Below are 20496 nucleotides of genomic sequence, written 5' to 3' on the forward strand. Positions count from 1 at the left end.
GAACTGGAGAAAATAACAAATGGGAAAAAGAAATCTGGCTCGACAAGCTTCCGGTCTTGTTATTTTCAGCGCTCAGGTGTCGTCTCAATCCTCCCTGAACAGACACTCTAGTGATACAACCTCTACCGTCTGTTCTTTATCACGGGACCTCTCTGGGTCAGTGACCTTTTTACAATGAGACGAATGGACCCAAGTCTCTTTCTCGGCAACCTTCAAAGCAGTTGTGCTGGTCAATAAGACTTGATATGGTCCTTCCCATCTGTCAATAAGGCAACCTGAGCGTAGAAAATTCCGTATCATTACATAATCCCCAGGTTCAATGTCATGACAATTACTGTCTGGCAAATCAGGAATCACCAACTTTAGATTATCATTCTGATTCCTCAATTGCTTACTCATCTTAACCAAGTACTTTACGGTTACTTCATTGTTACATTTCAAATCATCCTGGGGGTTAATCATAACATGGGGTTGTCGACCAAACAGAATTTCAAAAGGAGACTGATTAAGAGGGGACCTGAGGGTGGTTCTGATGCTGTATAGTACGATTGGCAAAGCTTCAGGCCATCACAGTCCTGTTTCAGTCATTACCTTGCTCAATTTATTTTTAATAGTGCTGTTTACTCTTTCCACCTTCGCGCTCGCCTGGGGGCGGTACGGAGTATGCAGCTTACTATTAATTCCCATCAACTTACACATTGTTTGAAAGACTTCACCTGTGAAATGGGTACCCCTATCACTTTCAATTATTCTAGGGATACCGTACCTACACACAAATTCCTGCACAATTTTTTTTGCAGTAAATACAGCGGTATTTGTGGCCGCGGGAAATGCTTCAACCCAATTTGAGAACACATCAATACAGACCAATACATATTTTAAATTTCTACAAGGTGGCAATTGTATGAAATCAATCTGTATTACCTGGAAAGGGCCATCTGTCGGAGGGATATGGGATGGCTCTGTCGGTATTGCCTTTCCGATATTCTTCCTCAAGCAGGTGAGACATGTCATTGCTCTTTTACCCGCATGGGAGGAAAATCCTGGGGCGCACCAATAAGCTCTTACTAGCTTACACATTCCTTCTTTGCCTAGATGAGTCAGCCCATGTGCCGCTTCCGCTAGACTTGGAAGGTATGCTCTGGGTGCCACTGGTTTACCATGTCCATCTGTCCAGAGTCCTGAGGACTCCTGGCCATATCCTTTTGACCTCCAGACTGCCTTTTCCTGTGGGGAACACAAATTTTGCATTTCACACAATTTCTGTGTGTTTACAGTATTAAATACCATCAGTCGTGTACTATCTGTTTGTATGGGGTTACCGGCTGCTGATTTAGCAGCTTCATCTGCTCGGCTGTTACCAAGTGATACCGGGTCTTGGCTATATGTGTGAGCTTTACACTTGATAACAGCCACTCTGTCGGGTTCCTGTATCGCTGTTAGAAGTCTTTTGATGTGGGCTGCATGCGCTACGGGTGTGCCAGCTGCCGTCATGAAATTTCTGAGGCGCCATAGGGCTCCGAAATCATGGACTACTCCGAAGGCGTACCTAGAATCTGTGTAAATATTGTCTGACTTGCCCTTAGCCAATTCACATGCTCTGGTTAGGGCAACCAGTTCAGCAACTTGTGCTGAGTGAGGTGGGCCTAGCGGTTCTGCTTCTATGGTACCTTGGTCATCTACGACTGCGTATCCAGTACACAAGTCTCCCGAGTCCGTCTGTCTGTGACAACTACCGTCAGTGTAGAAGGTAAGATCTACATCTTCCAGTGGGTTGTCACTGATGTCAGGCCTTGCCGTGAAATTTTGGGTCAAATATTCCATACAATCATGCGTGTCATCCCCTGTATTAAATCCTCCTTCACCATCACTCTCATCCTCCACCCTTTGTGCCTGTCCAGGCACACCTGGGAGATACGTTGCAGGATTTAATGCGCTGCATCTCCTTATGGTGATGTTTACGGGGGCCATCAATGCCAATTCCCATCTTGTAAACCGCGCTGATGAGACGTGTCTGGTTTGGGCAGAATTCAGTAAGGCTGACACTGCATGTGGTGTATGAATTGTGAGGTTGTGTCCTAGCACTACATCTTCGCTTTTTGTGACTAGCAATGCTATTGCTGCAACACTTCGCAAGCATGTGGGGAGGGATCGCGCTACCGTATCTAGCTGAGCGCTATAGTAGGCTACCGGCCTGCTGGCATCACCATGCTTCTGGGTTAAGACACCTGCTGCGCACCCAGCACTCTCTGTTCCGTACAGCTCAAAGGGTTTCCCATAGTCTGGCATACCTAATGCTGGTGCCTGCGTTAGGCACTGTTTAAGTCTCTCAAATGCCATCTCAGATTCGTCTGTGTGCGAAATCCGATCAGGTTTGCTTGATGAGACCATCTCCTGCAAAGGTAAGGCCAGTATGGAAAAAACCTGGGATCCAGTTACGGCAATACCCACACATTCCTAAAAACGTTCTAATCTGTTGCTGGGTTTGTGGCAGGGTCATGTCACGAATTGCTTGAATTCTATCAGCGGTAAGGTGTCTGAGTCCTTGTGTTAGACAGTGTCCCAAATACTTCACACGGGTCTGGCATAATTGTAACTTGTCTTTGGAAACCTTGTGTCCTGTGTCTGAAAGATGAAACAGGAGCTGTTTCGTATCTCTCAGGGATGCTTCCAGTGAATCAGAACACAGTAGTAAATCGTCCACGTGCTGTATCAATATTGATCCACTCTCTGGTTGGAAAGACTGTAAACAATCATGCAGAGCTTGTGAGAAAATACTTGGACTAACTATGAAACCTTGTGGTAATCGAGTCCAAGTGTACTGAACTCCTCTGTATGTGAATGCGAATAAGTATTGACTGTCAGGGTGCAGAGGTACCGAGAAGAAAGCGGAGCAGAGGTCAATCACAGTGAAAAATTTGGCAGTGGGAGGGATTTGCATAAGGATGACAGCTGGATTTGGTACTACGGGGAATTGACTCTCAACTATTTTGTTGATCCCTCTTAGATCCTGCACTAATCGGTAACCCCTCCCCCCACTCTTTTTAACAGGGAAGATGGGACTATTTGCAGTGCTGGACGTCCTTACTAGAATGCCCTGTTGTAGCAAGCGCTCTATTACAGGGAAAACTCCTAACTCCACCTCTGGCTTCAGAGGATATTGTGGGATTTTTGGAGCTATCCTACCCTCTTTTACTTGCACAACTACTGGGGCTACGTTTGCCATCAATCCAGTGTCTTGTCCATCCTTGGTCCAAAGTGATTCCGGTATCTGGGAAATCATTTCCTCTATCTTGGACGGACACCTATTTACAACAACAGTGTGTGACATTAATCTTGTTGGGGAGTCTAGCATATCCTGCGCTTCCTGAGCGTGGTTTTCGGGTATGTCCAAGAACACACCTTCAGGAGTACAGTATATGACGCATCCCATTTTGCACAGTAAATCTCTCCCTAGGAGATTAGTCGGAGCCGATGCAGCCAACAGAAAAGAATGCTTGGTATGCAAAGGCCCTATCGTAATCTCTGCAGGTTTGCTTAAAGGGTATTGTCGTACTACTCCTGTTACTCCCATGGCTGGAATTGTTTTACCAGTGGTTCTCATGCCCACGGTCGAATTTATCACTGACTTGGCCGCCCCCGTATCTACAAGGAAATTTAGAGATTTACCAGCTACATCAATTGTGACCTCGGGTTCACTTCCAAGGTTCGCAATTAATTTCACTGGCTGCAGATTACAGGTGTGGCCTCGCCCCTATGGTGCGTGGTGGCCTCCCTGCATTGCGCTGGCAGCTATTACCTGTGAAGGGGGTAAATGGGATCTATCAGTGACTTGCCAGTCTCTTTTTGGGGGATACCTTTTTGTTTCCCCTGCGTGTGGCTCATAGCTCCGTCTCTGCGGTCCTTGATCCCAATTTCGTGTGTCATGTCGTTGTCTAGGGGGTTGATATGATTTTTGTGCATTCTTTGATCTACAGTCTCGTGCATAGTGTCCCTCTCTATGACAGTAATAACAAGTTACCACATTTGACTTACCCACAGGGGTCTGAGATTTATACTGAGGTGGCCTTGTGGTCAGGGCCTGTATACTTACGGCCATTAACTTATCACTCTGCGACTCCCTGTGTCTGGTGATATTCCGATCATGATCAATAGCGGCCTCTCTCAAAGTAGCCACCGACAGACCTCGCCAACATGGTTGGGTGGTCTGTACCCTCGTCCTCAATACCTCCTTTAAACCATCCATTAACACAGATACTGCTACTTCTCTATGATTCACATTTGTTTTAATGTCTTCTATGCCTGTATACTTAGCCATATCCTGTAGTGCCCGATTAAAATAATCAGCTGCTGTTTCTCCCTCTTTCTGTTTGATGGAGAAAATTTTGTTCCATTTGACAACAGCTGGAAAATACTCTTTTAACTGTAAATTTATTCTCTTTACATTATCTTGGTTGTACACATCCGTAAGGGGTACATCCTCATCTAATTTACAGTCAGCTAAAAATCTCGCTGAGTCGACATTGGAGGGTAAACATGCCCTCAGCAATATCTGCCAGTCTTTGTTATTGGGCTCCACAGTATTTCCTAGCTCTCTAATGTATTCCTGGCTTGCAACTAGATTTTTCCTAGGATCAGGGAATTCAGACACCATTGATCTTAATTCCATTCGGGAAAAGGGGCAGTGCATGGCGATGTGTCTGAGAGGAGTGACTCCTGAAGTGTCAGTTTTCCCATTTGGCACTGCAATTACCCTAACGGGATTAAGTCCAATAACATCATTCTGAGTAGATTCTACAGCATGTGGTGAAATGGTTTCAGCATATTGTATGGTGCCGTACTTACCGGTTGATACGATCTCACCTGTCCCTCCACTAGGGGCCTTTGATACTAATCTTACGGGTTGGGCCGTGCCCACTGTTGTTTCTGCTATGGTGGCTGCTAGAGAGAGTGCCGATATTGTTGTTGGTTCATCCTCTTGGTCACAATCCTGGGGAAAGTTTAAAACAGGGTACAGCTTGCACGGGTTAACATTAGCATCAACACTCTTGGTTACATTGGTCTTAACATTTATACAGTTACTAAGTGCCTGTTTATCATTCACCAGTGTGCCATTCTCTGCAACCACCTTCTCTCCCGTTATGTATGGTGGTGGTGGCGCGGTGGCTATCAGTTTTCTGATAGGGTTAGATCCACCCGCTTGAGCCAATCCTCTTTGTATTTCACCTTCCTGTTGCCATAACTGTAAATAATCATAATGTTTGATCCGTCTCTTTGCAGATTTAATGAGACATATCCTTCTCCTTAGATTCTGTAACACCTCGGGACTAAAACTGCCTACCCGTGGGAACTTTTCCCTATCGTGCACAGTCATTCTTTCCCATTCATCGCACAAAACTTCTGTGTGTGAACCGTATTTCTCACACATTACATACCTTGCCGACCCGATTGGTCGGTTTACTAAATCAACCCGAACCGAGGTTGATCGCCCCCTACCTGAACAACTGGCCCCCATCTTTGCAGGTGTTGCTTTCACTACCTCTGACCTTCAAATCAGGGTCTTCAGCGAACCCTTACAAAAACCAAGATGTCCGGGGTAGGCCGGCGGCGGAAGTTTACCGAGTACTCCACTCACTCGCCCACGTCGACCAATACGCCCACACACTGCTCTAGCGCTGGCGTACTCGACCTAGGGCCCCTGCGACCTGAACCTCTATTTACTGGAACATGTGGGTGTGATCCAAAGAGCACTTAACCCTTTCCAGTAACTATTGGTTGTTGGATAGTTCCCAAGTGACCAGCGAACTTCCCTTAAAATAAAAAAATTACACAAATCACGTTAGAATGTGCAAATAGCGTTTATGACCCCTCTAGCGTACGCAAATGGTACTGGGTCAAGTTACTAACTAATGCACACAATTACGTGCGGTACAATCGTTCTGCACATAAGCAACTAATCTTATGTGCGGAGCGACCAGTGGAATCGAAAATTGCGGCTGCGAATTCCTTCAGCCTGAGCTTAATGGCCTATATGGGTACCGCACCAACCCTTTCTGGTGTTGTGCTCTTTTACTCTTTATCTATAGCGGACTTCTTAGTCTGCTGTACCTGGACCTCCTGGTCTGTCTGGACCTCCTGGTCTGTGCTACAGTAGACCTCCTGGTCCGCTATACTCTAATGCTCTTTTTTAAATGTTTAACAAGGGATGCCTCCCAAGCCACCATGCAGTCACTTACACGTATGTACCTTCACGAGAACTCGATGATTTCCTTTTGTTCAACCCCAAAAATTAGAAACTTATATATATATGTATACACACTCTTTCACCTCATGTACTCTTTACTTTCGTTTCTGCGCAGAAATCCCTTTCATTCAGTATGACAGGCTAATCCCGAGGAGTTACAACTAGAGAAGGATCTATTAGCTTAAAATTTTGGACACTGAGATAGATTTGCGCTATTATCACGTTGCCTCCTTATCGCTTAACTAAAACAATACTATCGTGTGATTTGTATTATGTGGGCGTACCCAGACGCTCCGTGCGTCGGCCCTTGCGTCGCGTACACTAGTCCCGCCCTTTGTTAGAGACACGTGTACGCCAGCCAGGTATATCCACAGAATTACAATTGACACGTTTATATCAATGTAGATGATCTTTAACTGTAATCATCTACTGAACACCACACCAAACTTCCTTGTATCTTAGGCAAGCCGTGCGCGTGTATTACAAATTACTCCTTAACGTATTATTTTTACTCTTTAACTACCAATAGCAACAAATCTTTCTCAGCACGTTATCAATTGTGAAATGGCAACCAGGAAAGTGATATGTGAAAATACACAAATGAAAAGAAATACAGGTGTGTGTGTGCGTGCGTGCGTGTGTACGCAAAACAGAAATAAACAGTTTTTTTTTTTTTAAAGACACTAGCGTATTGTTCTTACCTCCGGTTCCGGATTCCACCAGCACTCCTTCAACGTAGCGAAACAGACGCTTATCTAGCCAGCACTACTGTATCCTGATACGAAGGGATACTGCCTTCCTGCCCTTGCTGACAGATAAAGTCTGTGTTCGCTAGTGCGGATATGTGGAGGACGGACGAGCCGCCAATTGATAAAGCTTTACCTATTTATCTTATAACATTCACAATAATGGGTAAGAGACACAGTACGCAATTGGCGTATGAGGTACCGTAAAGGTACGCACTTAGCGTAGCATACGCTCAGCCGTGATCGAGACGCACATGCGACACGCTCGTTCACAGCTTAATGCGTGGTGTCGAGCACGCTATAGGCGGGTGACTACCGTAATGCTACGCTACCAGCGTAGCGGACGCTCGAGTCCACGAGGAGAACACGAGCGGCGCAGACGCTCACAGGATGACAATCAGTAAACCTTGAATGTAACACACCGAAAGGATACTCTTATGCTGTAAAACCTTGTACTGAAATACTGTAGCGATATAACGCTGCTTAACCTTGTTAATACTAAAGCTGATTTGAGCGATCGAGACGCTCCTATTACCCTCTGCAATGTAATGAACACACGATACCTTGCTAAGGTTCCAACACCTTTACTAACAAGCTTTTAGTTATATCGAAAAGGGGAAACAGTTTACAAGTCATACACTACAAACTAACATATAATTCTAACAGAATATCTAGACAGAAATATACAATAACGTCACAAACTTATACTATAACAGAGAGAGAGGGAATGGCCAATACACACAGAGAATAAGTTGGTTTGCAGAGAATTACTTACACACACTGGGAACGATCGCTGCGCAGCTTTCTGGTACCAGCTCAGAGTTAGTCAAGATGAAAACCGTTTGTGGAGAGTGAGAGAGCTGCCCAGGCTGGCTGATCTTATATACACTGAGTACAGTATACTACAAAGGGACCTATAATCTCATTGTTCATTGGACACAGGAATGTCTCCTCGCATCATAACAAAAGGTCATAGGTTAGTTTGAACAGGTGGGCTGCGACTATATCAAACTGCTCAGGTGGGAGGGAATCTGAAGATTCCCGCCGCATGGATAATGAATCGCAAATATAGTTAATGTCCAGAAAATACTAATGGCCATAACTATACGCAGGAGCGATTAATCTTTACCTAACCAGCACCGGATTGTTTCTAATAAAATGTTCTTTAGTTAGGTACCAGACACAGCTGTTCAAACCCTGTCTGACCCTTCGTACCATACAAAGAGGAATTCCTCTGTCCAGCGATCATTTACATTAAACAAACTTACAGTCATTATTAAGGGGAACATTATCTATAAAACATACTATTTGGTTTCAATATTTAACAATCGAGTCGCCCGCTAGACGCACACAAACTCTACCGTAAATGCACATACCACGCGCTCGAGCGCATGGCCGAGGCGCCATCACGCGGCTGCGAGTATCCGCACGCACGGGAGAGAATGTGCACGTGCAGCAGGCAGGCGCATGGGGTGGATATATGGCAACGTGTAGCATGATATTTTTCCGACTTTGACAGAGACAAATGGAAAATTATCCAATATCACATATCTGTGAGTGGCAAAAGAATGTGAACCTTTGCTTTCAGTATCTGGTATGTGCAGGAATAACTGAATGTAAATGTTTCCAGTAGTTGTGTTTAGTCCTGAACATCGACTTGGAGGACTTTAACCCCATTCCTCAGTTCAAAATAGCTTCAACTCTGTTATGTTGGTGGTGTCACGGTTGTTGGTACTTGTGGAACTGGACGAGGTCTAGTAGCTAGTTGGCTGAAGTCCCGAGGACAGAATAGTGCGGGCTTGATATATGGCCTGCTCATACAGGCGTGACAGGTTCGGCTAAAGTCTATGGCTGGCCACAGGTGTTTGTACAACTACAGGGAACTGGAACACTGGGGATACCAGTGCAATGAAAGTTGAGTGACACTTGTGGTAAATATTGATAACTGGAAGCAGGTTTGCAGATATCATGGAGATGAGATAACCAGTGGTGCAGGTTTGCAGATATCCTGGAGATAAGAGTCAGGAAGTGCTGAAGTTGGTAATGTACGTCTCTTTAAGCAGGAGATTGCAGGAGCTCTCTACAGGCTTTAGGACAACAAAGCACTGACAGCTTACCAGTGTTTGGAGCTGAAATATATACCCCTTGCTCTCTGGTGATAGGCTGAAGGGACCACATGTCAGGGAAACACTACCTGGTTAGAGAGTTCCCTGCAGAGTCAGTTGATCAGGAAGTAACATGCAGTATTCCAGGCTATGGTATGATGTTATGCTGGAATGCAGTGTTCTCCTTTCTCCAAACAGCACTTCTCATTTAATCCAAAATGCTCCCTTTTGGACTCATCTGTTCATAAAACAATGTTCAAAAAACCTTCTGACTTGTGCGTGTGATCTTTAGCAAACTGCAGATGGGCAGCAATGTTCTTTTATGAGAGCAGCGACTTTCCCCTTGCAGTTCTGCCATGCACACCTTTGTTCAGTATCCACCTGATGGTGCACTCATGAACATTAATTAGCAAATGTGAGAAAGGTCTTCAGTTGCTTAGAGGTTACCTTGGGTTCCTTTTTGACCTTACAAACTATTAGACACTTTGCTCTTGGCGTGATCTTTGTTGGTCAACCACTTCTAATGTGACTGATTGTTAATTGGTGGAGTTCAAACTCTTCTGAGGTGCTCAGAAATCTCCTTTGTTCATAGCATGATACACTTCCACAAAAAATGTATTGTGAACATCAGACTTTGATAGATCCCTGTTCTTTTAAAAAGACAGGTTGTCCAATCACTCCTGATTGTCATCCCATAGATTGAAAATACCTGACTCTATTTTCACCTTCAAATACATGCAAACCAAATGATACCAGGAAGTCAACTTTTAGAGATTCTTGATATTTTTGAGCCTAATCACAGTAAGGTTGAGGGAGTTTATAGAGCTTAGTACCTTTAGCCTTTCAAAAAGGTTAAAACCCCATTGAAGTCTCAAATAACCAGGAGATTGCGGTCTAACATTTTGGAATGTAATTTGGTGGTCAATAGCTTATCAGTCTTATCCCCTCATTCATAATAGCGTGATATTAGCACCCAAGATCACATTGCAGAATGCGATCACATCAGAGGAATGTATTATCCTGTACCCGGTCCCTGCAATGTGCTGTAAGGACAGCCAGGGCTTCTGTGCATGCACAGTCCTGCTAACCGCACATGCACAGCGGTCATTTATGGTGGAGGGTTCCAGGGAAACCCTCCACAACTACAGCTGTGATCTGTAGCTCAGAGGCTACAACGGGCTACCGCAATCTTCAGGTGGCAGTAGTCCAACCTCCAGAATGCTTCTCATTCCTGACGTCGGTAAATCTGGCAGCATGGAATTCCCCCATAGATACTTATGGGAGATGCGACTCCAGGTGGGAATGGAGGGATCGCAGCAGGTCCCTCTGTCATACATTCAAGGGATACTTAATATTTGCAGTTAACCTCCGAAAACAAGTGTTTCTGCAGCGGGGTACACTGGTATCGCACAGGGAGTAACATCGGGGTGTAGAGTTGGATCTTGATCCGAGGCACCAACAGGCTAAAGCTTTGACTGTTCCCAGGATGCCTTGCACCGCCTCCTCTATTTCCCCACCTCCAGGCACTGGAGCTCAGTTTGTAAGTTGGTGCCTGCAGTGCAGGCAGCTAACAGGATGGGCTGCTCTAAGCAGCTCTGATAAGAGCTTTTCTGAAGAGAAAGAAGACTTCAAGTCAAGAGTCGCAGCATAGGCACTAGATGCTATATGTCACTGACATATCATGCTGCGGCTCCATCACCTCCCCCAGCAGCGCTGTATACTCCCGCGCCCTGGTTGCAGGGTACTTACAGCGGAGGCTCTCCGGTTCCCATAAGACACACGTCACCGCTGCTGCTCTTCTGGATCGCATGGCCGTATCATCGGGAGGAGGTAATAGGGTCCCCCAGGTGGGACCCGCCAAAATCGCGATCCGGCGCAGTCTCCTGAGACGGACCGGTGTCATCTACTCTGCTGTAACTACCGTCACCTCTCTGAAGGAACCGATGGATAAGCGTGTGGAGGGTTGCTTGAAGTCTGTTTACACCCGTGCAGGTGCTGTGTATAGACCCACTTCTTGGGCTGCAAAGGCTATTGAAGCCTGGGCTCAAGAAGTTGAGGTGGAGCTACCTTCTACTATCTCTGATAAGGCCAGGCAGTGTCTTTCATATATTATCACAGTCTCCCATTATATTCATGAGGCGGCCTCTGATGCCGGTTTCCTGGCGGCCAAAGCGTATACTACATCTATTCTGGCTTGCCGGATTCTGTGGTTGCGGTCCTGGTCTGTGGATCTGGACTCTAAAAAGACCTTGGAGGCTATCCCTTTTAAGGGAGACATCCTTTTTGGGGAAGATCTGACCAAGATTGTTGCTGACTTAGCGTCTGCTAAAACTGCATGTCTGCCAAGTACTAATCCTTCGGCTCAGAAGGCTAAAAGTACCACCTTTTGTTCCTTTCGACCTCCAAGTAAAGCAAAGGGTCAGGCTTGCACTTCCAAAACCTCCAAGCCCAAACATAAACATTCCTGGGCTGCCCGTCAGCCTGCTTCCAAACCAGACAAGCCTGCTGCATGATGGGGCGGGCCTCCTCCTGGGGGATCCCAGGGTGGGAGGCTGACTTCTACGGTTCGCTCAGGTATGGTTACAGACCACTACAGACGCCTGGGTAAGGGAAGTCGTCACTCACGGATACGCCATCTCTTTCAAGAGATGCCTCCCTCGCCAGTTTTGCTGAACAAATATCCCATCGGATCCGGTGAAAGCAAAAACTCTCCATTTGGTGGTACAATCCCTCCTGGACACAGGAGTGGTAGTGCCGATGCCTCTGCCTCAGAGAGGCAGGGGGTACTGTTCAACGCTGTTCCTAGTTCCGAAATCGAATGGAACCTCACGGCCCATTCTCAACCTGAAGTCTTTGTGAAGGTTTCCAAATTCCGTATGGAAACTCTTCGCTCTATTATTCTGGCCTTGGAGCCCAAGGACTATATGGTATCCCTGGACATTGAGGATGCTTACCTACATATACCTATTGCCATGTCGCATCACCAGTACCTGCGGTTTGCTATTGGCAACCTACATTATCAATTCCAGGCCTTACCTTTTGGACTGGCCACAGCTCCAAGAATCCTCACCAAGGTCATGGCGGTTATGACGGCTCTGCTTCACCGTCAGGGTGGCGAATTCCACAGAGGTTCTCCTTCGTCATCTGGAACTGACGGTCCAATTCCTGCAAGCCCACAGGTGGCTCATCAACTGGAAGAAATCCTCCCTGGTACCTGCTCAGAGCATGGTGCACCTGGGGGCATTGTTGGACACACACAACCAATGGTTGTTCTTGTCTCCAGAATAGGTCCTGAAACTTCAGGACAGGATAAGATGCTTCCTTTCTCATCCTCGAGTGTTGATACACTCGGCGATGCAAATACTAGACCTCATGGTGTCGGCATTCAACATGGTAGAATACGCTCAATTTCATTCCCGCCCTCTGCAGAGGTTAATCCTTTCCAAGTGGGACGGCCTGCCTCACCAGATCAGATCTCACATGATCTCCTTGACTCCAGAAGTTCGTCTGTCACTGAGCTGGTGGCTACAGGGCCAACAACTGAGCAGGGGTCATCCCTTCTGGATCTCCAACTTGGTCCTTCTAACGACGGATGCCAGTCTGCGGGGTTGGGGTGCAGTGTTGGAGCAACACTCTCTTCAGGGTCGGTGGACCAGGGAGGAATCTCTCCTCCTTATAAATATTCTGGAGTTGCGGGCGGTGTTCAGTGCTTTGGAACTGGCCCTGCCTCTGGTACGGAACAGGCCTGTTCAAGTACAGTCGGACAACGCCACCATAGTGGCATATATAAATCATCAAGCCGGCACTCAAAGCCGCATGGCGATGTTGGAAGTGTCAAAGATTCTCCGAGTGGCGGAACGCCATCTGCCAGCCATATCGGCAGTGTTCATTCTGGGTGTCCTTAACTGGGAAGCGGACTTCCTCAGTCATCAGAACGTACACGCCAGAGAGTGGAGCCTTCATCCAGAAGTATTTCAACTTCTAGTGGACAAGTGGGGCCTACCTAAAGGTTCATATATCTGCCTTGTCGGTGTGGTTTCAAAGAAATATCTTTCCATTTTAACCAAGAGATTGTGGTTCCGGTCTTTATCTCTCCTGATTAGTCCTCCAAAGAGCGGTCTTTGGATGTGGTACGGGCTTTTCGTATCTATGTGAAGAGAACCGCCTCCCTTAGGAGATCTGATTCTCTCTTTGTTCTTTTTGGTTTTCACAAACGTGGCTGACCTGCGAATAAGCAAACCATGGCCAGATGGATTAGAATGGTGATTGCACAAGCTTATGTACAGGCTGGACTTCCAGCTCCTGCTACTATCAAGGCCCATTCTACTCTGTTGGACCTTCTTAGGCGGCCCGCCGTGGCGAGTGCCTAGAACAATTGTACAAGGCGGCTACGTGGTCCTCAGTGAACACGTTCATCAGGTTCTATGCCTTTGATACTTCCGCCTTCCAGGATGCTTCCTTTGGACGCTGGGTTCTTGTGCCCACTACAGTGCATCCCCTCCCATGAGGAACTGCTTTAGGACATCCCCGATGTTATTCCCTGTGGAATACCAGTGTACCCCGCTGCAGAAAAGGAGATTTATGGTAAGAACTTACCTTTGTTAAATCTCTTTCTGCGAGGTACACTGGATTCCACAGGGCGCCCACCCTGACGCACTTAGCTTCTTTGGATTTGTATGGCATTAGCCGCTGGTACCTTCTTCTGTCATGAGAATGTGGTTCGCTGAGGCTACTAACTGTTATCGTCTCTTTTACCTGCTACTGCATTGGACTAGTTAACAAAACTGAGCTCCAGTGCCTGGAGGTGGGGATATAGAGGAGGCGATGCAAGGCATCCTGGGAACAGTCAAAGCTTTAGCCTGTTGGTGCCTCGGATCAAGATCCAACTCTACACCACAATGTTATTCCCTGTGGAGTCCAGTATACCTCGCAGAAAGAGATTTAACAAAGGTAAGTTCTTACCATAAATCTCCTTTTTTCGGGGATTAAGCTGTAAATATTAATTGATAAATGGGCTCCATAGTCTGTTACATTGTTTTGGCAAGGCACTTCTATTGTTAGATTGCCTCTGATGACCTTATGGGCATCCCTGAGGGTTATTGGAGAGATTGCAGGCAAACCATTATTCACAAAATATTCGAAAAGAAGGGGCTTCAGGTAGGTCAACGGGGCATTTTAACAGAGGAGGAAGCCCGTGTGCAACCTCCTCCATCCGGGCCCCCTCCTCTGCAACTGGCGCCCAGCAGCACAACAGAGTCTGACTACTAGGGGGCACAGTCTCTATCGCGCATGTGCAAATCTCTGGGGAGATATCTTTACTGCTCAGCACAAAACTGGAAAAAATGGGCACTGCGCTATTTACCCGGAGATTAGTTGATAGATGCTGCCACCGGCGTGGGATTCCGGAGAGGTGAGTATTAAAAATATGGGTGCAGGGCGTGCGGTGTGGGCCCCCCTGCTCCCATTAGTGATACACCACTGAGGTGGGTGGTGGTGTTGGTATCATGGAGAAGGTATTCCATTATCTGCTATGTTGCTCTCAGGGGTAAGAGGAGGAGGAAAGGTTAGTAGAGATAGGGGCATGATTGGAACACGTTATAGGGCCGGTTTTCACTCTTCACCCTAATAAGGAGCATACACAGTGCGGCTTCAGTGCATGCACAGTGGCAAAAAATGGTTCCACTGACGTAGCGTGCATCGCTGAATCAGGCCCAATGTTATCACATTTCAATGCACTTTTCGTTGTCATGATTGTATAGTCTGATGAGCAGATTTCTTGTCCTACTATATTTTCTTCCATATAATTATTACAGTGCAACATATATACTGTGTAATCTGTAAGCAATGCTGTAGATACATATCAGATACATTTAAATGCATAAACATTTTAAATAAATAATAGATTTATAGATTCTGAATTGATTCGTGGCAACATTACAACTATTTATAAATATGTATATTCTAGAAATGACAATCATAGACCATATTGTCTCCCTTACTTCTGTTGCATGCTGCTTGCAATACACAGTAAAAAAAACAATGGTATGTATACAAAGGTGCTAATATCCCAGAACACTATCAATAAAGAAAAGGGTTCATTTGATCCTCAATGCATTGTAGCCATAATTATTGGAAGCTGTATAGGAATTCCAATATAATCTACATTATGCAGCTTCTGCTATTTTCATTCTTCAAACACTGTGAGGTATTGTATGCCTACAATGTCCTTCGGGGTTTGGCACACAATAAAATGCAGGGGCTGATCAGGAGTGGGATTAAAATCTCTATCCCCCTATCTCTCTATTGCAGCTGTGAACTGGGAAGCATTCTCCAATAAGCAATTGTCTCTTGGTCTAATAATCGGACCCGGCTCATCCGGTTCTTGTAATCTCTTATCTTTGTTTCTTAAGAAATGCAGACTCGATAGTTTTAATGACGGGAGAGAAAAACAATCAAAAAAGATTTTGCATTAAAACTAAAATGAGGTGGCATCTGTGTAAGAAAGAGAATATAATGACATACTTGTCCCATTCAATATTCGTTCCCTCTTTCCTTGAATGCCATCACTGCCCTTGTTTGCATATTTGCCCTTTCAATCACAATCAGTTATAATAATTAAAATATGCTGGAACTGTGGCTGTGACAAAACATAATTGCCTCTTTTAAAGAATAAACCTTATTTATTTTGTGATATTTTAAATGATGTAAACAGCCATTAATGGCTAAACATCTGAATTAAATTACTGTCTAAAGAACTGATTCAATCTAATTTAAGGATGTATCTAATTATAGTGGATAGATTATTTAAAATTATTATTGTGTCTCAATATGCGTATATACATTATACAGTATTCGTCCAGTATTAGGCTGCTTGATTAGCAATTTTTTTGTTTTTGCTATAAAGCTCTTTTTATTATATGCTATATACCTGTATTGCACTTAATACATTTGATATTAAGCTGGGATGGACATACATATGGGGGGTCATTCCGAGTTGTTCGCTCGTTATTTTTTTCTCGCAACGGAGCGATTAGTCGCTAATGCGCATGCGCAATGTCCGCAGTGCGACTGCGCCAAGTAAATTTGCCTTGCAGTTAGGTATTTTACTCACGGCATTACAAGGTTTTTTCTTCGTTCTGGTGATCGTAATGTGATTGACAGGAAGTGGGTGTTTCTGGGCGGAAACTGTCCGTTTTATGGGTGTGTGCGAAAAAACGCTACCGTTTCTGGGAAAAACGCGGGAGTGGCTGGAGAAACGGAGGAGTGTCTGGGCGAACGCTGGGTATGTTTGTGACGTCAAACCAGGAACGAAACTGACTGAACTGATCGCAGATGCCGAGTAAGTCTGGAGCTACTCAGAAACTGCTAAGAAGTGTCTATTCGCAATTCTGCTAATCTTTCGTTCGCAATTTTGATAAGCTAAGATTCACTCCCAGTAGGCGGCGGCTTAGCGTGTGCAAAGCTGCTAAAAGCAGCTTGCGAGCGAACAACTCGGAATGACCCCCAGTATTGTACTAATGGGGCAGGATTTCATTGTAGACGTCAAGTCAGCTGGTAACATGGTTGGAGATTTGAGAAATCTTATATGAAATAAGCGACACAAGGCCTGATTTGGATTTGAACGCAAACCCGATGGTTTACGTACAAATCTAATGGTTTGGGGTCTGCACATGTGCAGAATGGGTCTTACAATATTGTATATATGTATTTACGTAAATATATTCTATTAATGAATGTTTTTATGTATATGGATGCAATATTTTCAATAAAAAACATTGCCTAACCCTATCCCTCTACCAATTGTCTAACACTAACTGTCCCCTCCTGCAGCCTAACCCTCCCCCAAGTGCCTAACCCTAAACCTAACCCTAAAAATCTTGAAAACCATGTGTCCACCTTTTTTTGTGTCAACCAATTGTGGGTCAACCTTTTGACCCTGTAAACCTAAATCAATGTCAACCATTTAACTGTTGACCTGTTGATCCTGTTGACCATCTGGTGTCGACCTATTTACTGTATATCTATGCAGAGTCTGCCATCCGGATACTTACTTAGAGAATATGTGGATAGACTACACTTTATACTGTAATCTGATACAATTTCTGGAATCATGGGAACTAATTAATTTGATTTTAATTAATTCTTATGGGAAATCAATTTTCATTTAGTGCTTTTTCAGTTAGGATCAGTGTTCTACTGGTGATCTGAGGAGATGGATAATTCCCCAGTGGGCCACACTGCTTCAAGACCCCTGCCCTTCTGTGAGGGGGAGGGGCTTAGAGGGCCGCACTGTTCAGTCTGTCACTGTGTGAGAACTCAGGGTCACAGCTAGGAGGAGCCGTCCTTCTGGTGAACTGGTTAATTACTGGCAACTGGTTAATACTCAGAAGAACCAGCTGCCAGTGCCTCAGCTGCTGATGCCAAGTCATCTCTCCCCTCCCTGAGACTCTGCCGAATCATCTTAAGTTCCCGCCCCATCTCTTCTCCACCCTGTCTGTCTATTCGGCTACTCCCTCCTATCCCTGCCAGTGACCCCGCCCTCTCACCCTGAGTCCCAGCCCCTTCCTCTCCTGTAGCCTGTATCTGACTCTTTGTATATTCTTTTCCTGTAACAGAACATAGCAGATGCAGGACAATCTGGAGCTCTGCAGAGACCAGACAGCTCTCCCTCTGGACAGGTAAATGCATAAATGCTAGTGGAGAATGCTTTAATGTTATCTAGAGGGGTGGTATATTTATACAATGGGGAGGGGTGTATTTGTGTTTTTTTCTGGGGGTTTGGTTTCTGTGGTGGGGGATGGGTGTATTAGATTGTGTATGTGAGGGGGTGTATTAATATTTTCTGTTATATGTGGGTAACTGCATTATATGGTAGTCACTGTGTTGCCCTCTGTATTATATAGTGGTCACTGCATTGTCTCTGTACGCGTGATTGGTGCTCGAGATGCTGACGGTCAGAAGGCAGTCAGAAGACCGACAGCAGCATCCCGATGGTGAGAATCCCGACAGTGGTTTGATAAGTATACTGTCCCTACCCCCTAACCCTCCCTCCCGCATCCTAACTCTAACCCTCCCCGGTGGTGCCTAAACATAACCCCCTCCCCACAGCTCTGTCCCTGCTGTGGTGTATGGTCGTCGCCACCTGCAGCTGTCAAAATTGACAGCTGCAGGTGTCGGAACGGTCACAGTAGCACCGCAGCGTCTGGGCACGCACCAGTTCCAGCACCTGCCAGGTCCATTGCGCAGGTGCTGGGACCTAGGGACTGGCTGTCTCTTCTCCTACTGGCACAGGGGTAGCAGCAGCCCCCTACTAAACGTAAGTAGGAGACGCTGCTGTGAGTGTATAGTCATTATATTTTCCTGTGCACTTTTATCTGGGAAATAGTTTTACACTACTGCATATTGACACATCTCTAGAAAAGTCTGTCCCATGTAAATCACTGGTCATAGGGTCAACATGCATTAGGTCGACAGTCATTAGGTCGACCACTATTGGTTGACAGTTACTAGGTTGACACCTGAAATATGTCGACTCAGTCATTAGGTTGACATGAACAAGGTCGACATGGAAAAAGGTCGATATGAGGGTTTTTTAACTTTTTGTGGTGTCGTTTTCATTGTAAAGTGATGGGGAACCCCAATTAGTGCACCATGGTGGTCATTCCGAGTTGTTCGCTCGCTAGCTACTTTTAGCAACAATGCAAATGCAAAGCCGCCGCCCTCTGGGAGTGTATCTTAGCTTAGCAGAATTGCTAATGAAAGATTAGCAGAACTGCTATTAAGTATTTCCCTGCAGATTCTGAGTAGCTCCAGACCTACTCCTAGATTGTGATCACCTCAGTCCGTTTAGTTCTTGGTTTGACGTCATAAACACGCCCAGCGTCCGGCCAGCCACTCCTCCGTTTCTCCAGCCACTCCTGCGTTTTCTGCTGGAACGCCTGCGTTTTTTAGCACACTCCCGGAAAACGCTCAGTTACCACCCAGAAACACCCACTTCCTGTCAATCATTCTCCGATCAACAGAGCGACTGAAAAGCTTTGTTCGCCTGTGAGTAAAAAAGCATAGTTTTGTGTGAAATAGCTTAGCGCGTGCGCCCTGCGGTGCATACGCATGCGCAGAACTGCCGGATTTTAGCCTATTAGCAACTCTGCTAAAAATAGCAGCGAGCGAACAACTCGGAATGACCACCCATGTCCCCTCGCTCCGCTACTGCTGCGCTCGGCACAGGTTACTATTTCCAATCATAGTCCACGTGAAACGTAAAGTATGAAAAAGCTCAAAAAATGAAAACATTTTTAAAAATGCATGTCGACCTTTTCCCATGTCGACCTAGTGACCATGTCGACCTAATGCATGTTGACCAATAGTGGTCAACCTAATGACTGTCGACCTAAGTGTGGTCGACCTAATGACCATATCCCGGTTATACACTACAGCCACAGAACAGATATTACTACGGGTGTAGTATGGTATGCCGGCGGCCGGGCTCCCGGCGACCAGCATACCGGCGCCGGGAGCCCGACCACCGGCATACGCTGCGGGCACGGTGGCGCGCTACACGCTATTTTATTCTCCCTCCAGGGGGGTCGTGGACCCCCACGAGGGAGGAAAAGTGTCGGTATGCCGGCTGTCGGGATTCCGGCACCGGTATACTGTCCGCCGGTATCCCGACAGTCGGCATACTGAAGACCACCCATTACTACTCCTACAATAGGAAACATGTAAACAGTTACACCAGGAAGTCAGCACAGACATTAACATTCCACTTGCATCAGTGTTGTTCGTGCTCACAATACTCCATCTTGCCTACATTCGAAAAAATAATAACATTTTTTATTAATATGTTCACAAAACTATGATTCCTGCCTCAACGTCAAGGACAGTAACAGTCAGCAGAGCATTTCTTAACTACCGATCACAAAGGGTTTGCTAGTGTCAGTGACCATTATCGTAAAACTTTTGCTGACCAATATATTTATAGCACTTTTCTCTAGTTTGAACCAGGACACTTTACAGATGCCATGAAAATAATGCAGAGTGTTAGATTTCCATAAAGTACAGAAACTATGAATATAATACAAAAACCATGCAGATAATACAAAGGTTTAGCAGCCATTTTGGGGCCTCATTAAAGAGATCTCATAAAATTACACCAAGCAGAAAAAAACTAATTGCAAAAAAATACAGAGGTGACATATAGAATGGAATTCTGTATCTGATAGAAAGCATGCTCAGTGGTGATCTCATCTCAATATTATAAAAAGGTATTATTAATAAAGAAAATAAAAAATCTCTCCCGTAGACCAGTATAGGATACAGGGAGAGCAAAAAACAGAAGACGAAAGAGAAGAAAGAAAAAGAAGGAAAAGGCGATAATACAGTATATAGAATCTTATATATA

At 45.4% G+C, this 20496-nt stretch overlaps 1 long non-coding RNA gene across 3 annotated transcripts in view; it reads left to right on the forward strand.

The window, feature by feature from the left end:
- The window catches only part of LOC134932197 (uncharacterized), a 101868-nt gene that overhangs the window by 16668 nt on the left and 64704 nt on the right, over positions 1-20496 (forward strand). For all 3 annotated transcript variants that reach the window (XR_010179260.1, XR_010179262.1, XR_010179261.1), the window contains exons 2-3: positions 17711-17773; positions 17999-18088. This is a non-coding gene — a long non-coding RNA (uncharacterized LOC134932197). The remainder of the gene's footprint in view (positions 1-17710; positions 17774-17998; positions 18089-20496) is intronic.

This window comes from Pseudophryne corroboree, chromosome 6, assembly GCF_028390025.1.
Source record: "Pseudophryne corroboree isolate aPseCor3 chromosome 6, aPseCor3.hap2, whole genome shotgun sequence".
NCBI classification, from domain to species: Eukaryota; Metazoa; Chordata; class Amphibia; order Anura; family Myobatrachidae; genus Pseudophryne; species Pseudophryne corroboree.